Below are 22,895 nucleotides of genomic sequence, written 5' to 3'. Positions count from 1 at the left end.
AAAGTATCATATTACAAAAAGATTCAAGTTCCTTGCTCCCAGCTAGACCTTCCCGTAATCTCTCTATATCCTCTAATGTTGATGTCTCCTCTTTTTAAAGAGGAGACATCAATTACAATTAATTACATTGTAAATCCTATTTTGACCTGATATGCTAAAATAGGATAACCGATTCTTCCATTAACAAAATACTGTTACAATGGTTGTGACAATGCCTAACTTTGGAATACAGTTGTTATGGCCCATGTAACAGCTCCTTCGATGATCCCTTTCTGTTGCTGCCAAATCTAAAAATGCAAATCACGGTTGTTTCAGCAACGTGATTTGCGCATTGTTCTAACTGTTTCAGCAACGTAGTCCACAATGACAAAACTGTTTCAGCAACGTAGACCGCAATGATATCTGTAGTCTTCAAAATTGTTTCAGCAACTATCCGGTTAGCGATTTAACTATGAAGGAAATGTAAAATTACATGTAAAATAAATCAAACATATAGAAATGATAAGACATGTTATATACCTTAGAAAATAGATTAATATAATTAACATGGGCTTTAATTATGGTTTGAAAAAGGATGGAAGATAACAAAATATGTGAGTAAAAAGGGACAATATAGAGTCCTAACAGGTATTTCAAGTGCTTATACAATGGTGAACATTATAACCATGGCACTCAAAATAGTTGCAGCTATTTGCCTCCACTTTATGATGCCAATGAAGAATCTGCAACCATTGATTTAAAAGATAGTGACAACAATTCACTAAGATATCTGGAGAAAAACCAAAAAAATGAGATCAATATAGCCCAAGAAACATGAGCATAAAATGTGAACAAAGTAATTTAAGATGCAAGAAGTGGAAACAATGATATAACCAATAAATTGAAGATAATAAGCCAAACACTAGGAACAAAGCATTTGTCAACATATAAATTTTTGCACCACCTCATTGTCCACTCTAGGAAAGGTCTTTCTTGAAGATATAGAAGCTTCATTTACATCAAAATATGCCTGCCAAATCATGAATACATTTAGATAGACTTACAAATTTTAATCAAATGATCTAGAATATAAAACATCAATATGAAAACAATGATCAAATGGGAAAAGGGGTAGATTTTAAATGTGTGTAAGAACCAACTCTTCAATTGAAAAACCTAGATTGTATTTATACCCTCATCAAAGGTCTTGATGCATAGTTCACTAAAGGTGTATCAAGAGGCTATTAGTCTCTTGGCTATAGAATTGGATCATTTTATTTGTAACTCAGAGAAATGGAAAAGTTGTGGAGACAAGCCGCATTCTTCTTCTTTCACTAGGCCATGACAAATGAATAAAACAAATAGTATCAACCCCTTGGAAAATGAAATTTGAGAAAAACAAATGTCATGAACAAACAAAGAATATAATGAGTTGAAGGGCTAAAAAGCATACCACCCATAACAAACCTTTCCATCCAAAGATTATTCTGTCTTGGGCCACAACAAAACATTTCGATGGAAAATTCAAGTAGCCTACTACTACAAAGGAAATTCAAACCCCAAATTGTTGTTCCACTTCTAATTTTACCCAAAATTACCTCATATTTAAAGGTATCACCATATCTTAAACCAAAAAAATAAAAAATAAAAATATCCTTTGGAGAAATAGGATCATCAAATGAAATTGAACCATACATATTAATGAACCTTATTTTATATATTAATACTAGGATGAACCTATTTTTCTATTGGAAAGAGAGAAAATTTCATATACACTAACGAATCCTTATACATTACCTGCATTCAAATGAGTTAACAAAAATTAATGGCACCAGGAGAGCGATGATATTATGTTTTTGGTAGAGATCTTTTATCTCTTCCTCCAACACCAAGATTCTTCTTGTTTGTTGCAATAAAAATGGAAATCCCCAATGGAGATCATTGCCTTCACAACTACTCCATTTCTACTAGTGTCTTGGGCATAAAATTGAACTCTTTCCCACTAGAGCTATTAGATTCCATTTCATTGAGCTACAGTGATAGGTGAGAGCTATGCATAGCTCACCAAAGGTGTATCAAGAGGCTATTAGTCTATTGGCTATAGAATTGGACTCTTTTTATTTGTAACTTAGCAAAATGGAAAAGTTGTGGATACAAGCTCCATTCTTCTTCTTTCACTGGGCCATGTAAAATAAATGAAGAAAATAGTATCAAACCCTTAGAGAAGGAAGGTTGAGAACAACAAATAGCATGAACAAACAAAGAATCCAATGAGCTAAGTCGAGAGGGGTATCCCTTTGTAAACAAGCATCCATAGGCTTGTTAGAGTTAGTATGAATCTTTACTAGAAGTTGAGTATTATTCACATCACCAACCACATCTAATGGAAAGGTACCAACCCCTACAATACAAATGATGTCTCCAAATAAGGTGTAGTCAATACAAATAATATCATTTTTTTAATCTATTCTAAAACTTAAATGCCTCGAAATCTGATGCAAAGAGGTCATCATCAACTACAATCATACCAACTAAATCACACATGTTATTCACTTATTTATTGGAAGCTTCACCATAATCAACAAGTTCTATTTTTGGATTCATCAATTCACAACTCACTTTGCAGTCACCATCCACATGTGTCTCGCCACTGAAGTCCCATTGCACAACTGACCTTCCACTAGATCCTCCAATATTTGGAACTAGTTTAACTGAAAAAAACTTGAGATAACTGACTTTGGTTGCTACAAATTAGCAATCCCACATGCTTAACTAAAATCTATCTCCTCCAACTCCAATTTACTGAGTAAACCGGGTGACACAAGCCATGTCACACAAGTTAACTTCATCCAAGTTGTCTATTGATGTGGAAATTCAAATTTTATCAATTTAATCAAGGCAAAATCAAATTGAGAATTTATTTCTCCATTTTTCAACACTCCCTCTCAGCAAGAAAGGGATTATCAACCACCCCTATCCTGCACCTGTGGAACTCAAACTTCCCTCTTGACAAAGTTTTTTTCAAAATGCCAACATCTTGTTCCTCTATTAGAATGTAGTGTAGCAACATTATCCGTCTTTTCACACAATCCCGTAAATGGTGATACTAGATATCTATATGCTTGGATCAATCATGAAATACAAGATTCTTAGAGAGTTTGATGCAACTCTGATTATCACAGTAGATCATAGTTGGATCCATCATCTGACCAAATAGTCCAACAAGTATCTTACTCCTCCATATCGCCTCACATGTTTCTTGACTTGTAGCCATGTATTCTACTTCTTCCAAGCTTAGCGCCACATATCTTTACTTCATGTTGTACCAAGAAATGACTAAAAACCAAACACTGAAAGTTCCACTTGATGTAATCTTTCGGTCTGATGGACTTTGCACCCAATCTGCATCTATGAAGCCACACAAATTCACTCCCTCTACCTGTCTATACCATAGTCCAAACTGAATAGTGCCTCTGAGGTACCGTAAAACATGCTTAACTATCTTCCAAAATAATTTGGTTGGCCTAAATATAACTTGGCTTAGCTGGTTTACTGCATAGCACATATATGGTCATGTGTTCACAAGATACATGAGTGAGCCCAATAGTTGTTGATAAATAGTAGCATCCACTTTTTCACTTGAAGTGGCATCCTCCTTCATCCAATTATTTGCTAGAGGTGTCTTCGTGGGTTTACATCTATCCATGCATAATCTCTATAGTATCTCATTTGCATACTTGCCTTGAGAGACAAACAATTCTCTGTAGTCTTCCCATACTTCCAACCAAAGGAAGTACTGCATGAGACCCATGTCCTGCATTTCAAATAACCTTGCAAGGTCCTCCTTGCAAGATCTGATCAGCTTCTCATCATTATTTAGAATCAAATCAACAACATATAAGACAATAATAAGAAATTTACCTTCTACCAAGATGTGATTGAGGTTTGCATCCGCTTCAATTTTGGTGAAGCCCAAACTGATGAGATAACTATCGATCCTGGTGTACCAAGCACAGGGTGCTTGTTTGAAACCATACAACACTCGCTTGAGTCTGCACACATGAGACTCTCGTTCAAATGTCTCAAAATCTTTTGGTTGCTCGATGTACACCTCCTCCTCAATAACCTTATTGAGAAATGTTGTTTTTACATCCATCTGGTGGATCTTCCACCCCATTTGCATAGCCAGAGCAAGAATTGATCTAATAGATGAGTACCTTGCTACAGGAGCAAAGGTATCCTCATAGTCAATTCTTAAATTGATATGTTTTTTCTTAATTGTTAATTGTCTTAAATGGGTTTCGTCTTAAGTGGTCATTGTCTTAAATATAAAGTTTTGTCTTAAAATATTTTTGTCTCAAACTGTTTTTGTCTTAAATATAAAGTTTTGTCTTAAAATAATTTTGTCTTAAACTGTTTTTGTCTTAAATATAAAGTTTTGTCTTAAAATATTTTTGTCTTAAACTATTTTTGTCTTAAATACTTAAACTATTTTTGTCTTAAATACACAGTTTTGTCTTAAAATATTTTTCTCTCAAACTCTTTTTGTCTTAAAATATTTTTTCCTTAAACTCTTTATGTCTTAAATATAAAGTTTTGTCTTTAAATATTTTTTGTCTTAAAGTTTATATTTAAGACAATTCAATTGATATTAAATGTTAATACAAAATAACTAAAGTAAAAAGTGACCTTTTTAGACAAAAGATTTCTTTTGTCTTAAAAAAATATCTTAAAAGTGCCCTTGGTGTAGTAGTGTAAGGGGGTAATTATAAACCCAAGGGATTAATATTATAAATCTAAGGGATTGATAAACCCAAAGGATTAATATTAAAAACCCAATGGATTGATAAAAACAAGGGATTAATAGTAAACCCAAAGATTAATATTATAAACCCTAATACTACAAATTATAAACCCAATATTAAACTTTAATATTAAAATGCCTTAATATTATGAACCTTGTATTAAATCCAAGTTTTTTAATATAACAATGCACATTGAATAAGTTACAACGTAAAGTAACATTGTGACAATGATTGTTAGACTTAATATTATAGACCTAAGGGAATAACATTAGACTCTAAGATAATCATTAAACCCTAGGAATATAAACCATATCATTAATATTATAAACCTTTTATAAATCGTATGATTATTATTATAAAGCCAAGGGATTAATACTAAAAACCCAAGGGATTATAAACCCAAAGGATATAGACCCTAAGATAAATATTATAAAACTTAAAACAAACATTAAACCTGAAGATTCATATCATGAACCTTACAATTAATGTTATAAACTTAATGGATTAATAACCCCAAGGGATTAATATTAAAAACCAAGGGACTATAAACCCAAGGGAATAACATTAAACGCTGGGATGAATATTAAAAAATAGGAATATATGTAGGTTTTAACCCTGTACAGAAATTACTTGCATATGAATTCTAAAACATAGAAAATAAACAATGTGAGAGCATAACACATAAAAAACACATATACACAAGACATTTTCCCTTGGATCCCAAAACCGGGACTACCAGCTTGGTTTTTCATTGTGTTCATTTCAATGTTACAATACATATATATACATGTCGAAGCATCCAATACCATGGACCGAAAACCATCGCGCCCAAAAAACATGTGCGAAATTCATGCACAAAACCATAGTTGGGTCCACCCAACCTAACACAGGGTCCAAAACCAAAATTTTCCAGGCCGCTGCCCTGGACCCCATAAAGTGGTGTTACGGGTACACCTCAAACCCCCTGTGACACCCCCCCGCTACAGAATCGGCACAACGGAGGGGGGCTCTGCCCCCCCCTCTAACCCCCCGGTTAATTACGTGTGCTAGTCGTGGAAAGAATATAACACAACCCAACATTCACCCACTTGTTGTTTTCTTTCCACAGGGGGCCACAAAAGAGCTTAGTGATTTTTCCAACCCTAAAATGCCCATTGTCTCTCTACACCAAGAGAACTTCTCAGAGCTCACAGATTTTTCCAATGCATCTGCAGTATTCTTCAAAGTGTCCACCTCTACCAGCAACACATTTTTGTCTTCTATCATATCCCTCACAAAGTGATATTAAACATCAATGTGCTTTGTCTTTGAATGATATGCGGGGTTCTTTGCCAAGAAAATTGCACTTTGGCTGTCACAGTCTATCCTTATAGTTCCTTGTACTAACCCCATATTTGAACACAATCTCTACAACCAAATTGCTTCCTTGCTTGCATGAGTGGCTGCCATGTATTCTTCCTTTGTAGTTGATAGTGCCACTACAGATTGTTTCTTACTCATCCAACTAACCGCACCTCCAAATAGGTTAAACACATACCCACTTGTAGATCTTCTCTGATCTAGATCTCCAGCCCAATCTGCATCAACAAAACCAAAAATATCCAACACTTTGTCCAATCCTAGTCTTCCTTGATAGCACAAACCATAATCGCTAGTGCCATGCAAATACCTGAAAACCTGCTTCATTGTTGTCTAATGCTCCTTCCCTAGTTTTGACATAAATTTGCTCAATAATCCTAGTGCATGTGCAATGTCTGGTCTAGTACAGACCATTGCATACATCAGGCTACTGAATTCACTTGCATATGGAACACGGGACATGTCCTCTTCCTCTTCTTGTGTCCTGGGACACTATTCAGCAGATAACCTCACACCTACAGGAATAGGAACCTTCACCGGTTTACTATCCTGCATATTAAACCTCTGCAGTATTGTCTCGACAGACTTTCTCTAGTTTAACCAGATCTTCCTCTTGGCCCGATCTCTTTTAATTTCCACGCCCAAAATATAGTTTACAACACTAAGATCTTTCATGTAGAATTTAGAGGACAATTGGGTCTTCAAATCTTGGATAATTTCTTTGTCACTTCCAACTAGAAACATATCATCCACATACAAGACTAGATAAATAACATGGTCACCAATTAATTTAAAATACGCACAATGATCTACTTTGCTTCTGGTGAAGCCAAGTCCCTGTATAAATGTATCAAATTTCTGATACCACATCCTTGGTGACTCTTTTAACCCATATAGAGACTTCTTTAACTTACATACCAGTTCTTTCTTACCCTTCACAGCAAAGCCTTCAGGTTGCTTCATGTAGATCACCTCTTCTAGATACCCATGAAGAAATGTTGTCTTCACATCCATCTTTTCTACCTCAAAACCAAAAGCAGCAGCAACAGATAAAAGTAATCTAATAGAAGTTACCTTGGCAACAGGAGAAAAAATATCACCAAAATCAATTCCCGGCACCTGGGAATAACCTTTTGCTACCAACCGAGCTTTGTACTTCTCCACTTTTCCTTCTACATTTGTCTTCTTCTTGAACACCCATTTGTTGCCAATGGGTTTCCTTCCAGCCGGCAACTCCACCAAATACCAAGCCTCATTTTTATGCAAAGATGCCATTTCATCAACCACGACCTCTTTCCAGAGTTTTCCATCCTCTGAATCTACTGCTTCCTTCATAGTTCCGGGATCATCGTCAGTAATAGATAAAGCAAAATTTGAACAGAAAGCAGATGGACTATACCTTTCTGGCTGCCTTCTTTCTTGAACTGATCTTCTCACACCTAGAGTTTGTGGCTCTTCATCTCCTGATTCCTCCTCTGTTGTAGAGTCTGATTCTTCCTCCTTTAGCTCAAACTCTATCTTCTCAGGTTCCTTTGGTTAGACTTCATGTTTAATAACATATTTTACCTCTCTAAACACCACATCTCTGTTGTACACAACCTTCATTGATACTGGGTTCCAAAGCTTATGACCCTTTAAACCATCATTATATCCAATAAAGATGCACTTTTCAGATTTATTATCCAACTTGGTTGGTTTCTCCTTTGGAACATGTACATATGCATCACATCCAAATACCCTCAGATGTGAAAGAGAGGATTTCTTACTAGTCCATACCTCTTGTGGAGTCTTATCCTCCAAGGCTGATGAAGGTGACCTATTGGCCAAGTAACATGCAGTATCCACTGCCTTTGCCCAGAATTCCTGTCCTAATCCAACACAACTGAGCATGCTTCTTGCCCTTTCCATCAATGTCTTATTCATTCTTTATGCAACTCCATTTTGCTGAGGTGTATATGGAGCAGTCTTCTGCTGTGCTATACCACATTTCTTACAGAATTCTTCAAATTCCTTGTTGCAAAACTCTCCACCATTATCTGTCCTCAACATCTTTATCTTCTTCTCTATCTGATTTTCCACGAGAGCCTTAAATTATTTAAACTTGTCAAAGACTTCATATTTCTTCTTAAGGAAATATATCAATGTATTCCTTGCGAAGTCATCTATAAATGATACATAGTACACAGACTTACCTAGTGATGGAACCTTCACAGGTCCAAACACATCACTATGCACAAGCTCTAATATATGTTTCACCTTCTTACTACCAGAGGGGAAGCTCACCCGATTCTACTTCCCATATACACAATTTTCACAGAAATCAAAATCCAAAGAGCTATTACTCATACCTTCTACCATACCTTTACCATGAAGTATTCGAAGGCCCTTCTCTCCAATATGTCCAAGCCTTTGATGCCACAACATGGTCTTCTCTCCAGAGACCACTAGATTTTCTGCTCCGCTTTCAGGAACCACAAAACTGTTGCACCCATCAACAACCATGCTACCTTAGAGCATGTACAAAGTTCTAATCCGAACTCCCCGCATCAATACCAGTGCTCCCCGAACCATCTTGCAGGTATCCTTCTCAAACACTGTTTTAACACCTGCATCATCCAGCTTGCTAACAGAAATCAGATTTCTGGCTAATGCAAGAATATGTAGAACACCTGGAAGTGTTCTAACCCTTCCACCTTGCAGCTTCAACTTTACTTTTCCGCAACCAATGATTCTAGCCTTCCTATCATCCCCTAGGAAGACATCACCACCATCGTATTTCTCATACTCGGAGAACCACTCTCTATGGGGAGTGAAGTAAAAGGATGCACCTGAGTCAATCAACCATGCCTCATGATCTACATGTGTACTCGAAGAAGCGAAGTACACATCCCCACCTTCATCTGAGGTGGTTTTCGCCTCTACAGAAGGAGCATCATCAGATCCCTTTCCTTTGTCAGGAGCTTTAGATTTATAGTCCCTTTTGAAGTGCCCTTGCTTTCTGCATTTCCAACACACCACCTTTACAGGTTTTCCTGGAGATTTAGATCTCCCTCTAGGTTTAGATCTTCGACTCGATGACTTATTTTTGTTTCTGTTCTGGGACCATCCTTGTACAGACAAGGCATCACCATTCTGGCTCTCCATATTTTTCCGTCTCATATCCTTCGTCAGCAAGGCTAAGACTATTTCATCAAATTGCAAGGCATTTGCATTGCTACCTATTGCAATAACCAGACTATCCCACGAATCTGGTAGAGAACATAACAAACTAATGCACTTATCTTCATCTGAAATTTTAATATCAACAGATGCTAACTGACTTACCACAGTATGAAATGCGTTCAGATGCTCTGTCACCGAGTATCCATCTTTCATCCTCAGGTTATACAGCTTTTTCCACAAGAACAGTTTATTCACCTGAGACTTAGATTGGTACAAAGTCCCTAACTTGTCCCACAAAGCCTTCACCGTAGCTTCCCCTGATACATTCAACATTCAACAATACTGAATCTGAGACACATAATCGTATTGTTCTCTTTGCCTTCTGATCCAACTTCTTCCATTCTTCATCAGACACTCCTGTTGGTTTAGTACCCGGATCTACCACGATCCACTGATCTTTATCCACCAACAGATCCTCCATCTTGAGTTTCCACAAATCAAAACTCTAACCATTAAATTTCTCGATCTCTATCTTTCCACTGCTCGCCATCTTCTTTCACCACCAGAATCGATCTCGCAGATCTCCCACTGAACAGGGTCTACCACAGGCCTGAGCGTAACCCCTCAGCAACAAAGGCGTCCCCATGAAGCCAAAAACAGCTCTGATACCAAATGTAGGTTTTAACCCCGTATATAAATTACCTGTATACGAATTCTAAAACATAGAAAATAAACAATGCAAGAGCATAACACATAAAAAGACACATATACACAAGAGATTTTCCCCTGGATCCCAAAACCAGGACTACCAGCTTGATTTTTCATTATGTTCCTTTCAATGTTAGAATACATGTATATATATGTATTGTAACATTGAAAGGAACATAATGAAAAATCAAGCTGGCAGTCCTAGTTTTGGAATCCAGGGGAAAATCTCTTGTGTATATGTGTTTTTTATGTGTTATGCTCTTGCATTGTTTATTTTCTATGTTTTAGAATTCGTATGCAGGTAATTTCTGTACGCGGTTAAAGCCTACAATATAAACCCTAAAATTAATAAACCCAAGGGATTAATATTTTAAACCCTAGCATTAATATTATACCCTACGAGTATAAACCCTATGATTAATATTATAAACCGAGGGAGTTTATATTATAAACCCAATGGATTATAAATCCAAGGGATTTATATTAAATCATAGGATTAATAATATAACCCATATCAATAATATTATACCCTAGGAATATAAACCCTTATATTAATAAACCCAAGGGATTAATATTATAAATCCAAGGCACTAATAAAAACAAGGGATTAATACTAAAAACCCAAAGGATTAATATTGTAAACATAAGGTATATAAACCCTAAGATAAATAGTATAAACCCTAAAACAAACATGGTTGACCATGGTTGATTTTCATACTAACACCATATTTGTGACAATGCGATGTTGGACCATGGTTAACCATGATTGGTTTTCATACTTAGATCATCTTTGTCACAATGTGATGTTGGACCATGGTTGAGCATGGCTGAGCATAGTTGACCTTGGTGGACCATGGTTGATTTTGAGATTAACAATCCTTGTCACAATGCGACGTTGGACCATGGTTGATCGTGGATGACCATGGTTGACCATGAATGACCATGGTTGATCATGGATGACCTGGTTGTGACAATGTGATGGTCGACCATGAGAAAATATTTATCATAATGTGATCATGACTATTGATTATTATTGACCATGATTGACCATGGTCGACAATAGTTGATTTTCATGTTTAGACAAAAATTGTCACAATGTGACATTCGACCATTATTGACCATGATTAGTTTTCATTTTGAGATAATATTTGTCAGAATGCAACATTTGACCATGATTGAAGATGGTTCACCACGATTTATTTTCATATTGAGATGATCTTTGTTACAATGTGATGTTGGACCATGGTTGACCATGGTTGACAATGGTTGAACATGGTTGATTTTCATATTGTGACAATCTTTGTCACAATGTGACATTGGACCCTCGTTGATCATGGTTGACCACGATTATAAATCGAAAGGATTTATATTAAATCGTAGGATTAATATTATAAACCCTATGAATAATATTACACCCTAGGAATATGAACCCTTAGATTATAAACATTATTAAATATTATAGACACTATGATAAATATTATAAACCCTAAAATAAACATTAAACCCGATGATTCATATCATGAACCTTATGATTAATATTATAAACCCAAGGGAATAACATTAAATCCTAGGATGAATATTAAACCCTAAAATTAATAAACCCAAGGGATTAATATTATAAACTCTAGGCTTAATATTAAACCCTATGAATATAAACCCTGTAATTAATATTATGAACCAAAGGAATTTATACTAAAAACTCAATGGATTATAAACCCAAGGGATTTATATTAAACCCTAAGATTGATATTATAAAGGTTATTAATAATATTATAACCTAGGATACGAACCCTTAGATTAATAAACTTAAGGGATTGATATTATAAACCCAGGGCACTAATAAAAATAAGGGATTAATTCTAAAAAACCAAAAATAGAAAGGATTAATATTATAAACTCAAGGTATATAAACCTTAAGACAAATATTATAAGCCATAAAAGAAACATGGTTGGCCATGGTTGACCATGGTTGGTTTTCATATTGAGACAATATTCGTCACAATGTGATGTTGGACCATGGTTGACCATGGTTGGTTTTCATATTGAGACAATATTCGTCACAATGTGATGTTGGACCATGGTTGACGGTGATTTATTTTCATATTGATAAAATCTTTGTCATCATGTTACATTGGACCATGGTTGACCATGGATGATTTTCACACTGACAATATTTGTCACAACGCGTCGTTGGACCATGGTCCACCATGTTTGTGAAAATGTGATGTTGGACCATGAGATAATCTTTGTCACATTGTGATCGTGGCTATTGATGATCATTGACCATGAATGACCGTAGTTGACCATGGTTTATTTTCATATTGAGAAAATCTTTGTCACAATGTGATGTTTGACCATGGTTGGTAATGATTAACCTATGGTTGGGCATAGCTGATGATGGTTGACCATGGTTGATTTTCATATTGATACAATATTTTTCACAATGTAATGTTGGACCATGGTTGACCATGATTTTCCATGATTGATTTTAATTTTGAGACAATCTTTGTCACAATGCGACATTTGACTATGGTTGACCATGATTGAAGATTGTTGACCATGGTTGATTTTCATATTGAGACAATATTTGTTACAATGTGACGTTGGACCATGGTTGACAATGGTTGAACATCATAGATTTTCATATTGAGACAATCTTTGTCATAATGTGACATTGGACCCTTGTTGACCATGGTTGACCATGATTATAAACCAAATGGATTTATATTAAACCACAGGATTAATATTATAAACCCTATGAATAATATTCTACCCTAGGAATATGAACCCTTAGATTAATAAACCCAATGGATTGATATAATAAACCAAAGGGACTAATAAAAGCAAGGGATTAACACTAAAAACCATTGGGATTCTAAACCCAAGAGAATAATATTAAACCCAAGGATTTAATATTATAAAACCAATGTATATAAACCCCGTGATAAATATTATAACACCTAAAATAAAAATGGTTGATCATCGTTGATCATGGCTGATTTTTATATTGACGCAATATTATAAACCAAGTAGATTATAACCTAAGAGATTTAAATTGAACCCTAAGATTAATATTATAAATCTTGTGAATAATATTATATCCTATGAATATGAACCCTTAGATTAATTAACGCAAGGGATTGATATCATAAATGCAAGGGATAGATAAACCCAACAGATTATAAACACATAAGAATTAATATTATAAACTTAAGGGATATAAATGCTAAAATAAACATTGAAACCTAAGGTTAATATAATAACCTTTAGGTTCAAAATTATAAATGTATGTGATTAATAAACCCAAGGGATTAATATTAAAAACCCAAGGGAATAACATTAAACCTTAGGATTAATATTAAATCCTAGGAACATAAACCCTAAGATTAATAAACCTAAAGGATTAATACTATAAACCCAAGGGATTTTAAACTTAAGAGGCTAATACTAAACCCTAAGGTTAATATTATAAACCATAAGCTTAACATTAAGCCCTCGGAATATAAACCCTATGATTAATATTAGAAACCCTAGGATTGATCTTATAAACTGAAGAGATTAATAAACCCATTGGATTAATATTACCATGATTGATTTTCATATTTAGACAATCTTTGTTACAATGTAACACTGGACCATGGTTTACCATGAATGACCATGGTTGATGATGGTTGACGATGGTTGAATGTTGTTGATTTTCATATTGAGACAATTTTTGTCACAATGTGACATTGGACACTTGTTTGACCATGATTCACCATGATTCACCATGATTGATTTATGTTTTGAGACAATATTTGTCACAATGTGACATTTGACCATGGTTGGCTATGATTAAAGATATTTGACCATGCTTAATTTTCATATTGAGACAATATTTGTTATGATGTGACGTTGGATCATGGCTGACCATGAATGACCATGGTTGACGATGGTTGAACATGGTTGATTTTCATGTCGAGACATGTGACATTGGACAATGGTTAACCATGGTTAACCATGATTATAAACCCAAAGGATTGATATTATAAAACCTAGGGATTAATACTAAAAACCCAAGGGAATAATATTAAACCTAAGGGTTTAATATTATAAACCCAAGGTACATAAACCCTAAGATAAATATTATAAACCCTAAAATAAACATGGTTGACGATCGTTGACCATGGTTGATTTTCATATCGACACAATCTTTGTCACTAATATGATGTTGGACCATGGTTGACCATGATTGATTTTCATATTGAGATAATCTTTGTCACAATGCAACATTATACCATTGTTGACCATGGTTGATTTTCATATTGAGAGAATCTTTATCACAATGCAACATTGGACCATGGTTGACCATTGTTTCTTTTCATATTGAGACAATCTTTGTCAAAATACGATGTTGGACCATGGTTGACCATGATTTACCATAATTTTCCATGGTTGACCATTGTCGACTATGGTTGACCATGGTTGACTATGGTTGTCCATGGTCAATTATAGTTGACCATGGTTGAACATGGTCGACGATAGTTGAGCATGCTTGATTTTCATATTGAGACAATCTTTGCCACAATGTAACGTTGATCCATACTTGACCATGATTGACTATGGTTGATTTTCATATTAACCATGATTTTCTATGGTTGATTTTCATATTAGGACAATCTTTGTCACAGTGAGATGTTTGAATAGATATTATAAACCCTAAAATAAACATGGTTGACCATCATTGACCTTGATTGGTTTTCATATTTCCACAATGTGGTTGGGACTATAAACCCAAGGGAATAATATTAAACCGAAGGATTTAATACTATAAACCCAATGTATATAAACCCTAAGATAAATATTATAACACCTAAAATAAACATGGTTGATCATCATTGACGATGGATGATTTTCATATTGATACAATATTATAAACCCAATGGATTATAACCTAAGAGATTTAAATTGAACCCTAGGATTAATATTATAAATCTTGTGAATAATATTATATCCTACAAATATGAACCCTTACATTAATAAACCCAAGGGATTGAGATCATAAATGCAAACGAATGATAAAACCAATAGATTATAAACCCATGGGAATTGATATTATAAACTAAAGGGATATAAATTGTAAAATAAACATTAAACCCTAAGATTAATATTCTAAACTTTAAAATTAAAATTATAAATGTATGTGATTAATAAACCCAAGGGATTAATATTAAAAACCCAATGGAATAACATTAAACCTTAGGAATAATATTAAATCCTATGAACATAAACCCTAAGATTAATAAACCCAAAGGATTAATATTATAAACCCAAGGGATTGTAAATTTAAGGGATTAATATTAAACCCTAAGATTAATATTATAAGCCTTAAGGTTAACATTAAACCCTAGGAATATAAACCCTATGATTATATTAGAAATCGTAGGATCAATATTATAAACCAAAGGGATTAATAAACCCATTGGATAAATATTACCATGATTGATTTTCAAATTGAGACAATCTTTGTTACAAGGTGACATTGGACCATGGTTGACGATGGCTGAATGTGGTTGATTTTCATATTGAGACAATCTTTGTCACATTGTGACATTGGACACTCGTTTGACCATGATTGACCATGGTTGACCACAATTGACAATGCTTGATTTTCATTTTGAGACAATATTTCTCACAATGAAACTTTTGACCATGGTTGATTTTCATATTGAGACAATCTTTGTTATAATGTAACATTAGACTGTGGTTGACTATGAATGACCATGGTTGACGATGGATGACGATGGTTGAACATGGTTGATTTTCATATTGAGACATTTTTGTCACAATGTGACATTGGACCATGGTTAACCATGGTTAACCATGATTATAAACCCAAGGGTTTCATATTATAAACCCAAGGGATTAACACTAAAAACCCAAGGGAAAATAACCCTAAGGGAATAATATCAAACCTAAGGGTTTAATATTATAAACCCGAGGTACTTAAACCCTAAGATAAATATTATAAACCCTAAAATAGACATGGTTGACCATCGTTGATTTTCATATTGACACAATATTTGTCATTAATATGATGTTGGACCATGGTTGACCATGATTGATTTTCATATTGAGACAATATTTGTCAAAATGCAGCATTGGACCAGGGTTAACCATGGTTGATTTTCATATTGAGACAATCTTTGTCACAATGTAGAATTGGACCATGGTTGACCATGCTTGATTTTCATAGTGAGACATTCTTTGTCACAATGAAATGTTGGACCATGGTTGACCATGATTGACCATGAATGACCATGATTGACCATGGTTGATGATGGTTGACCATGGTCAATGATAGTTGACCATGGTTAAGCATTATTGATTTTCATATTGAGACAATCTTTGTCACAATGTAACATTGGATATAATTGACCATGATTGACTTTGGTTTATTTTCATATCGATCATGATTAACCATGGTTTATTTTCATATTTAGACAATCTTTGTCACAATGGAACATTTAAATAGATACTATAAACCCTAAAATAAACATGGTTGACCATGGTTGATTTTCATATTGACACAATCATTGCCACAATGCGACGTTCGACCATGGTTGAGCATGATTGTTTTTCATATTAAGACAATATTTATCATAATGCGACGTTGGACCATGTTTGATTTTCATATTGAGACCATCTTTGTCACAGTGCAACATTGGACCATGGTTGACCATGGATTACCATGTTTGTCATAATATGACATTGGACTAAGAGACAATCTTCGCCACAATGTGACCATGATTATTAATTATGATAATATTATTTAATGTTATTAATATTAATAATTATTCATAAAATTAATATTTATAAATATTAATAATATTAAAAGTAATATTAATACTTGTATCCCTATTAATTAATATTAATAAATAATATTAAAACTTAATATTAAAATGTTATTAATATTTAATGTTTAAATTTCTTTTTATTAATATTAATATTAAAATTTATTAATTGGTATTAATAATATTAATACTAAAAAATTAAAAAATAATAGTAATAATAATATATTGTAAATTAAAATTTATTAATATTATTGTTAATATTAAATACGGTTAATATTATTCGTCAATATTATTGTTAATATTATTTATAGTAATAATGTCAATATCATTAATAATATTAATATTATTAATTAAATGTTATCCATATTAATAATTAATATTAAAATTAATAAATGTATTAATAATATTTTAAAAACATTGATATTTGTATTCATATTACTTAATATTAATATTAATAATGAATATTTAAATAAATATTAATATAAACAATTTTTTTTTTTTAAGTTTGGTGGGACTACTTCTTCATCATTTCCAATATATCATCAGGGCCGAGAATTGAACCAGTCACTTCACATCAAAAATTGCCTTAACAAAACACTTGGTCACTGTCTATGCAAGACCTCATGGACAATATTAATATTAATAATAAATAATATTTAAGCTTAAATATTTATTAATATTACTATACTAATATATATTAATTATTTACTATTAAATACTATATAAAATATTAGTATAGTAATACATATATAACTATTATATAGCATAGTATAATAATACTTAATATATTAATAATATTAGTATATTATTATCTAATAATATAGTAAGATTAATATTAATAACAATATTTAATTAATATTAATACTGATATTAATTTATGTATTCAAGCTTCTGTGAGCTATAATGAATTAAACAAAGTCTTTCGGTAGAAATCACATGAGAGATTTTTTTGGCCGTTACTTACTAATATTTGTTTTTAATATATTAATAATTTAATATTATAATTTAAACATTATTGTTCAAATATAGCCGTTACTTGAAATTATGTCTCTACATTGCTCTCTATTTAAGCCTTTGCCATGGTCTGCCTCTTCATCTGGTCCTGATGATGAACCACACTTGTTGGTTCGACACGCATTGGTCAAAAAATTCTCTCATGTGATTTCTACCGAAAGACTGTGTTTAAGTGATATTAATATTAATATTAATATTTATTAATAGTTGTTAATATTAATTTTAATATTAATATGAAACTTTATTATTAGCTTTAATAAATTTATAAGAATATTATTATTAATAATTTTGATAATTATTATTATTATATAATTGTGAATGACAATTGTTCGAGTGATTATAGTTGTCCATATTCACCATATTTTAAACATTGCTAACTATATTTTCACTATAGTTAACAATTGACGATTGTTTAACTATGGTTAATCATGATTGACCATTTTTGACATAAATTTCCCATAATTAAACATGACTTATTATTAATTTTAATAGCTATTATGATATATTAATATTAATAGTGACATTAAATTTAATATTATTAATTATTATTAACGTTAAAAAAAAAATTATTATTACTAATTAATATTAATATTAATTATTAAACTTTAATATTTAACTTAATATTAATTATTATTATTATTATTGTTAAACTTTAATAATATTATTATTATAATAATAATAATAATAATATTAAATTTACATACCTTGATTATCGCATAATAATATTTTAACATTTGAAGGAACCAATTATGTTAGTTTATGTTTTTGAAACTAATGAGAGATAACCAAACTTCCAATTAATTAAATGTATCCAATTTCGAGCTAACTAACCATCTCGATCTACTTTTATGATCCAACCAGCCTGTCAAGACTAAAGACACATATCAAAATAGGTATCACTCTAGGGTTTAATATTGGTTTTTTTTAATATTTGGTTTAATAATCAAGTTGGGCCAAGTATATTAGCGTTTTATTAGCAATAATAATAACAATAAATGCATTGTTATCCTTCAAAATGTTCACCAACTAGCAAATCTTGGTTTTAGAAAACCTAAATATAAATGTTTTCCAGATATTTTTTAATGATTTTTTTATTGAAATAGAAAAGTACGACATTTCATAACCCAACAGCCACGTTGATTGGGTTTTTTAATTCCGGAGCGTGCGATTTTTTGGAATTTTGTTTCAATGCTAACGACATGTATTCTAAAGGCGTAGGCGCCACGTTGCTAACAACTACGGATGATGGAGGACTCCTCGCAACTGTAGTACCATTTTTTTTCTCATTAAATCTGATGATGGAGGACTTCTCGTAACTGTAGCACCACCTTATTTTTCCCTACATGATACGTGGCAAGCGATTTAGTAAATTTTAATTCTAATTTTATAAATCTGAAATTGTTCAGTTGTTTTTATAGTTTGGTTCATCTCCTTATATCTTTTTAGTTGACGACTTGTTTATTAACCAATGATAAATAAACAATGATATAGTAAATTTTTAATCATGTTTTGTAAAAAATAATTTAGGTATTATTATGTAATTTAGATATGAAAAGAAGTTCATGGTTTAAATTTTATTTATTGATGTAGCAGTGATGAAAAAAATATGTTGTCATCTTTCAATTTAGATCACAAGATTAAAAAGATTAATTAACAAAATGATTAAAGTTCTCAATTCCAATAAAAGGCACATATAAACGGAACAAAAGTTTATTAGACATTTCTTGTTGTTATTATCATTATTTCTTTTCTTTCATTTTATTTTTTTTGGTAGGAGGAGAGTGCCACACAATACCTTTCAACTTAATGAGCTATTGGGTAGTCTCTTCTTTCTGCAGCTATTGAGTTAATGGTGTTTTCTATTTCAAGGTGATATTCACAGGCACAGTTGTTGTCATACCAGACATATCAGCCTTATCCTCACCTAGTGACAGAGCAGAATCTCGCAGAGAAGGTCCTCAAAACTGAAGTGCATCTAGTGGTTATGAAGGAGTGCGTGGGATTAAATCTCTTGGTGTACGAGATCTCTCGTATCGTCTGCCATTTGTTGCCAATTCAGTGCATGTATTATAGGTCTTGTTACATTTTACCGTACTAGATCAATGATTATGCTTACAAATTGTAACTTGTTCTAGTGGTTTGTTCAAGGAATTAAGTAGCCTTTTATCATCATGTGCAACTTCATGACAAGAAAAGAGTAAAGAAGGATAGTGAAGAATATGATACACCCCATTTTATGGTAATATTCTCTCAATTTTCTAATCTGGTCTGTCAGAATGTGGTGGTAAACCTTCGGTGATTTAAAGCATCTAGTTGTATCCTTTTTTACCTGTCTTTTCTAAACCCGTCTTTAGCATGAAACATTTCTAATCCAATCCTCAGATCCTCGGACCTTTATCAGCAATTTTGTTGTTTTTTGGATAGGAATTTTCAATAACACTGACAGCTCAATATTCTAGCTGGCTGCAAATGTAGGGCCCGTGGCAATTTTAATTTTCCCATGTTTAATTGAATCTCTAGTGCTGCTCGTCATGATCGTTAGTGTTACATGTAAAGAACTTGCTTCGTTTCTCAAAATATGCAGAGCTCCTATGCTCATTATGGATATCTATTGGCTATTGCCTTCACAATTTCCATGAACTGCTTGTGTACAATTCATTTTAGTTTTAGCCTAATTTTCAGAGTTCTCTTTGGTCTGTTTCTGTATTTGTCTTTATTTGGTCAGAGTTGTAGTACCATGAGTAGGTTCATGCTTGGATATTACACTGGTTGCACTACAACATGCTCTTTATGATGTGTGGGCATACCTTATTCTCTGACTGGACTCAGACTATCGTGTCCGACTTCCACTATGAATTCGAGTGACATTGCATCGTTAATTTCTGAAGAAATAGAATGTGAAAATCCTAATGATTTATGGGTATGCTCTGTCTACACATTGTATTCTTGTATGTTTTATGTGTGGTTTGCAATGTAAGTTTAGTTTCCTGAACAACGTGGAAATTCATCAACGAATTGTATTATGTACCCTGTGTTATTATGCTTGTCATAAACTACATATTGTTTATTGCTTTATTTTGTGGGCTCATTGAAACATTTATAATAGTATTTATGGTCTTACCTGCTTCTCATTTCTGTGGCTTTTATATCCTGTTCCATGTATTCATACAATGGCTTCTGGACACATTCATGAGGATGTGTTTGGATGTGAAAGTAATTATCATGCCAGTGTTTTTAGAAGGGTCCATATATTTTTTCCTGTCTGTTATGGTCTTATAATATTTTCTTTTCTATAAATTTTGTATTTCCCTGAACATATTTTGAATATCAGCTAATGCAATATTGTAAGTCGAGGTTGAAGCTATATATCGTGTTAAGGTAGGTAATGTTGTCTTTATGTGGGCAGATGGAAGAAATAGATGAGATCCAAAGAATGAGAGGCACCATGGATTTCTTTAATAAATAGGTTGAAAGTATTGCACCAACTGTATTGGGTCATCAAGAGGTCAAGCGAGCAGTGTTTCTTATGCTTCTGGGTGGAGTACATAAATAGACTCATGAGGGAATCAATTTAAGAGGGGACATTAACATGTGCATCGTTGGAGATCCAAGTTGCGCCAAGTCACAATTCTTGAAGGACATTTTCTAGCTCTTGATATATAAGAGATATTCTTGTGTTTCTAAACTGCTCAGTGATTGACCAGGGAAATTTGCTTTTGAGAATCTCGTAAATTTAAAAATTCAACATAAAAAAATACATTTCTATTAATGGTATCATGCATGTCCTTAGTTATTTAAGAAAACATAAGTTCAATCAACTCCACTTAAAGTATCTATTATGTTATTTTTTTAGCTATTGGGCATACATGTTACCATGTGAAGTTAACTTACAACCAGAAGATCTGTGTGTCCTCACATGCATTTATGTTATCCAAAGCACACCAGAATCCTTTTTCAAAATTACTAGTTTCTTTTGCGGGAGTTTAATGCACAGATGCATTAAATGCTTTAAAAGACTGTAACTAATAAGCATGTTTCATAATATTAGCACACCAGAATCCTTTTTCAAAATTACTAGTTTCTTTTGCGGGAGTTTAATGCACAGATGCATTAAATGCTTTAAAACACTGTAACTAATAAGCATCTTTCATAATATTAGTACAACACATCAGGTTTCTTAAAGAGGGATGTTTAATTGCAACTAAACATTCATCAGGTTATTATGAGATATATATCCTTGACATGTATTTTTGCACGTATGCATCAAGCATTGTATCTAGGGTTGTCTATACCTCTGGAAAATATTCTTCTACTGTAGGCTTAACGACAACTGTGTAAAGGAGCCAGATAGTGGAGAATTCTGCATTGAGGTAATGGAATTTATTTTATTCAATTAATGTTTTAAGACTTTTTTGTGAATAATTCGAGTCAATGCAAATGTTGCTATCTATTTACTTGTTTATGGTCACCCTGCAGGCATAACATGTATGTTTGTTAGTAAAATCTTTTTGTATTATCAGATATTTAAGGAGTACATATGCATGGTGTCCGAAGTAGCAAAAATAGTAAGACTAAAATATAAAAGTTATTGCTGGTTAGTTTTCTTCTACTTATATTAACTAAAAATTTTATGGTTAAAATGTTAATTTGATCTTATATATACTATATATAACATTTAAAAATACAATTTAAATAATGAAAAATTACACATTATATTTTACACTCTAAAAAAATTTAAATTTGAAAACAAATAATCTTTTAATTTATATTAGATCCATACTTAATATAAACCTATACTAGTAATAAAAATATTTTTTCCCTCAACATTAAAAAAATAGTTTTCAGTTTTCCTTTGTTTTCTTTTTTGAACATTTGAACATGACCTGTTTACATTTAAGGAAGACCATAAATATTCGAAGAACCAAATATATGAATATATAAATAGATTTTATTCATCCCTGTCAAGTAAGATTTTAAAGATCTATTTACCTTTTGATTTGTTATATGGTATTTCTTGTACAGGTTAACCTCATCG

The 22,895-nt window shown here is 32.6% G+C and overlaps 1 pseudogene; it reads left to right on the top strand.

Annotated features, from left to right (window-relative positions):
- The window catches only part of LOC149154051 (uncharacterized), a 33,132-nt pseudogene extending 32,315 nt beyond the window's left edge, over window positions 1-817 (top strand).
- Window positions 818-22,895: the final 22,078 nt, after the last annotated feature.

The sequence above is a fragment of the Pinus tabuliformis genome, chromosome 9 (assembly GCF_031772625.1).
Source record: "Pinus tabuliformis cultivar Carrire ecotype Pingquan chromosome 9, CPIR1, whole genome shotgun sequence".
In the NCBI taxonomy this organism is placed as follows: domain Eukaryota; kingdom Viridiplantae; phylum Streptophyta; class Pinopsida; order Pinales; family Pinaceae; genus Pinus; species Pinus tabuliformis.
Note: the sequence above shows the minus strand (reverse complement) of the source record. Positions and strands in the feature narration are given on the sequence as shown.